Here is a 4997-nt window from a genome sequence, read left to right as displayed (position 1 = left end):
GGAAAGGCGCTGCTACAGAGCTGCCATAAATGGTTGACATGATTCTAAACCTCAGACAATGTGTAGATGGAAGTCTATGTCATTTCGTTCATATATTCAAATACAACAATGGGTAAACCTGTTTGAATTTTTTCTAATTTTATGTTTAGAACTTGCAATTACTTTAGTAATACTAACAGTTATGTAAGATTAGCAGGTTCGCCAGTAACCATTAGAGTTTGGTTTCTACCTTTGTAGAAAACGAATGTATTCAAGCTCGGAATATACCAGGTGGCATTCATCTTGTACAAGATTAAACTGGAATTCGGTTTTCAATATCTCTAATTTTACACATAATTTTAGGCAGATATGCGGAATTGATTGAGTTGACAATACGACAGGAGTATAACATATAAGATGTGGGAAAATACTGTGAATATAGTTTCTGTTCTTTTACTGAATATCAGATTGTTGTGGTCTTAAGTTTGCCAAACAAACATGACATTATTCCGTAGTAACAGAAACAATGATTAGAACCAGAAAGAGGATAATCAGCTGGCTGGCTAGTTTGATCATTCGTCAAGGGGGATATTGCAATCAATACATACGATACTCCGATGAATCTCCCAATTCCATATTTAAATGCCAAGATGGTGAACATTTGACTCATATTGGTAATACATTTGGCTTACCACATTTCAAGGCGCAGTAGAAGCCTTTCTTGTCTACACACCACATACTTTCCACAATGTGTATTAAGAAATTGCATGATATTCATTAGAATTCAGTTATCGTTAGGGTTTAAATATATGAGTCCTTTATATTGTATTTGGCTCACAGCTTCTACGCAGCTCAATCCGCTTTAAATGGCGGTTGACCCGACAGTCATTTATGACTGTCTTGGTCAATTTGGCACATTTCGCTGCGTTTCCTTTAAATATGCGTCATTTGGCGTCATATTTCATTCAGCATCCAAAACATTTGATATTGTGGGTCTCTGTATCCCAGGACCACCACACAAAAATTTACGAATCTCTGTTTCCCAGGATTCATTTAATTGGATGCTTCATTTATTGTAAATAATTAGTTATCTAGTTATCTATCTAGTTATCTTTTTGTAGTCTGCCAATATGAAAGGTGACTACGTTTAAATAATTATCTATTTACTATATATATATATCTTATAATTATTTATCTATTTAGTTATCTAGTTATCGTGTCGTAGTTTGCCAATATGAAAGGTGACTACGTTCATTCAAATATCTATTTACTATACATATATATATCTTGACTGTTTACCTAGTTATATGTGTTTATAATCTTATAATAAAGCTGTGGCCAAATACTGCCAATACCGTGTTTCTAATCATTGCGCATCAATAATAAACAGTGTGATAGTCAACTACCTGAGTCACTTGTGAGTCTTTTGTATACAAAACGAGCGTCTGGCGTACAAAATTCAAACCTAGTATCTTTAATGAGGTTTTTTTACAACCACTGGGTCAATGACTCTGCTGGTGGAGGTTTCATCCCCGAGGGTATCACCAGCCCAGTAGTCAGCACTTCTGTGTTGACATGAATTATCATTGATATGGTAATATTAATGAATTTAAAACTGTTTGCAAAACTTTGAATTTCTTAAAATGCTAAGGATTTTCTACCCAAGGAAGAGATTAAATTTGCCGTATTTGCAAAACCTTTCGGAATGTTTGGTCCTCAACTGACGATTATCTATAGACACATATATTCTTAAGTACTCCGTAATCTTCCTTTTTTTATACGGAATAAAAACTTACTAAAATTTTTCACTCCCTTGGAGTCGTACCTAATCAAACATGTCAACGGATGACTTTAACAGTGGATAAACATTTTAACGACTCAATTATGCATTTTGTTTAATAATGGTCCAATGTTGTCGACATATTACAGTATCTTTATACTTCAATTAATAAAATGACCATTTTTTTCGACGCAGACGAGAGTTTCCTTGCAAAAAATACCGTTTGTTTTCTAATTTGAATTGTTCATGTTATATATGTTCAATGTCAGAGCCTTTTATAGCTTGCTATGTGGTAAGGGTTTTGATCATTATTGAAGGTCGTACGGTGACCTAGCGTTGCAGCATCTACGCCTACCACATCTTCTTAATTTCATATTATTCATGTTGCTTTCTTTCTTCTACTTATATACACGATATACCCCGTGATGAACAGAAACAGAATGTGCGTATTTAACACATGTTACGAATAAACCGTTATTGGTAAGGCGAACTGCATAAATTTAAAAAGATTCATGAATGCGATTGTATTCGACTGTGTATTATTTATTATATATGAAGAATAAAAACAAAGTGAAACAAACATTTAACCGAGCAGTTTCTAAATCCGTGTTGTTCATTTATAGCGAACACTTTAGCAAGCAATGTCAAAACCTTCTAGTTCATTATATATATAAAAAAAAACGTTTTAGCAAGCTAACGATTAAGCAAGCTAAGTATAAATCTGTTTTGTCCATTTCAATGATAAATTTTAGGCATAGACTAAAACGCGTTTGTCTTTATTTTTTGGCGAAACAAAAATGAATTCCATAGCTGCATGTTTATTTCCATGCATCACTGTTAAGTTATTATTTGGTGGATTCGTTGATCCACCCTTCGGGTGGATGTATTTTCCCGCTTTGTGTCTAATATTGTCGTTGAAAAAATCCATGGCGAATAGTGCCCGATCATGACGGTCTTGATGCAGAACCAAATTGGTTTCATTTGGTGGGTCAGCTTTTCCGCCGAAGGAATGGACAATTTTCCCACTTGCAGCATGTTTAATATATCCCCATCGTTCATCAACAACATCAAACTTGAAGTACATTCTTTCATGAATATCGCTGTGTAGAACCAAATTAGTATTGTTAGCAGGATTGCTACTGCCACCTTTTGGATGAAGAAACTTTCCACTGGCCTTGTGTTTGATAAGAAACGTGGTCATTTCTCTATATTGGTTCCCAGTTTATATATTTTGTGTCCGACTGAAACGAAAAATAAGTTAAATATAAGATAAACTAGTTGCTGCATATGTTTTCTTTCAATCTTTATTTTTCTCCATGCTTATTTTTATAAGTTTTTAAATTTCAATCTTTAAAGTGAGAAATGAATCAATAGCATTACAACCGGAAACACGGCCAGTGCAATCTGGTTATCGTTCTTCCAAAGGTCAGTCAGATATACAAAAATGACATGTCAGATAAACGTAAAAGACAGAAACCCAACAACCCAAAGAAAATAAAACTGTACATGATTTATACAGAATATTTAAAAAAAAAAGAAGTTTATTTCCTCTGAAATTATTTCAAGGTTCATTTTTTTAAAAGTTTTCCATCTTTACTTAAATTTACAGTATCATCTCCTCCTAAGGACATTTCCAGGTTGTAAAAAAAAATATGTTAAATGTCTAAACATAAAGCCTAATTCTTAACACTGAAATGCATCAAACCTGCAATTTTGCAAGATTTTGAAATTATCGAGTATTGTTCAACAACAAAAAGAGGACATTCTAAACCACACTCAAATGTTTTATTTAATTTTGAAGTAAAGATCTGTATTGTCCGAAATAAACAAAACAACTCATATGGTTAGGAAACTTAATTGAAATAGACTACTCCTTTCCGCAGATAATTTTCCCAACAATTGACGCATGTTGACTATTCCTTCAAATATCTTAGTTATACATCTATAGCTTTTCTGGTCTTTTCAAAACTCTAACTGGTGAAAAAGCAACGAAAGCAACAGAAAGCAACAACATGATGCTTGATAATCATAGCATTGCGAAAACTAAGCTGAAATTTATACTTTATAAATAGTTATGATACATTGTAAAAACTTACTGTTTAAATACGATGTCTGTTCGAATTATGATATTATGCTTGTAAAGCAACTTTGTTTTGCAAAAGTTATTTTATAGTGCACCAGCGGAATAATTCATACACAAACTTGTATCCCAACCTTCTTTAATTGTATATGTCTAGCCAATGTGAAGAAATAGTGCAATATTTTTGCAGCAGAACGTCTCAATCTGTCTGCGGTTGCATGCCTCAGTACCCTTTAAGTGTTTCCGTAAACATGTGGGAGCTGTTTACACTCATAATATGAAGTTTATGACAGTATTAAATATAATCAGTACTTTACTGATTTTTGTTTTTTAAAGTATTTTATATTGGACGTTAAACAAACACCAGTCAATTTATCAATAAAATGGTAAAAAACAAATCCAACAAGAACCAAACACGTTTTCTCGTTTGAATTGTTTCACATTTTTCATGTCGGGACCTTTTATAGCTGACTAAATTTTGAAGGCCGTTTGGTGACCTATATAACTGCTTTTATTTTCGTCATTGAACTCAGGTGGATAGTTCTCATTGGTAATCATACCACATCTCCTTATTTTTACAAAAAAGAAAAAAAAAATTTAAAATGTGTGACTTTTTAGTTGATGTCTGAACCATATCTGTTACGTTTAATGGACGTATTTTCAACAGAGCGATGGTAGGTCAATTTGAACCAACTTTGCATCTCTCCTTAATGACTTTTTCTGTTATTCCTATCATATATATTTCATACATTAGCCTCTCACGAAGAATGATTAAAGCTATTAATGACCTTGAACATTCCGCTATAATTGTGATATCCTCTGACTGAACAATTAAAGCTTGGTTTCTATCTAATTTAGCATGAAATATAAGGATAACAAAGGAAAAACAGTTAAGTCTGTTTCATATCTAGACTTGCGTATATAAAATGGCAATTTGGGTCAGTTGAGAACTAAACAGGACAGGATTTCAATTTTTTTCATGAAAACTTTTCAATTCTATTGAGCAATATTCCAGCAGCCCCTAATGTGAAGTATTTATTTTCCAGTTAATAAGATATCCCAGGGCTTGCGTTCCAACTAATTTTCTTTAAAAAGGGTGTCTGCTTAAAAGGAAGCTATATAACCAAGGGGTCTCAATTACAAAAAATTACCATTGAG

General features: G+C 33.0%; 1 long non-coding RNA gene across 1 annotated transcript; it reads right to left on the bottom strand.

The window, feature by feature from the left end:
- Positions 1 to 2276: 2276 nt before the first annotated feature.
- On the bottom strand, positions 2277 to 4255 carry LOC127720742 (uncharacterized). The gene is made up of 2 exons (XR_007990979.1): positions 3856 to 4255; positions 2277 to 3000 (listed from the first exon to the last, which is right to left on the bottom strand). It is a non-coding gene; the product is annotated as an uncharacterized LOC127720742 (long non-coding RNA).
- Positions 4256 to 4997: the final 742 nt, after the last annotated feature.

Source organism: Mytilus californianus, unplaced genomic scaffold (assembly GCF_021869535.1).
Source record: "Mytilus californianus isolate M0D057914Y unplaced genomic scaffold, xbMytCali1.0.p SCAF_11, whole genome shotgun sequence".
NCBI lineage: Eukaryota > Metazoa > Mollusca > Bivalvia > Mytilida > Mytilidae > Mytilus > Mytilus californianus.
This window is presented reverse-complemented; position numbering and strand designations above follow the sequence as displayed.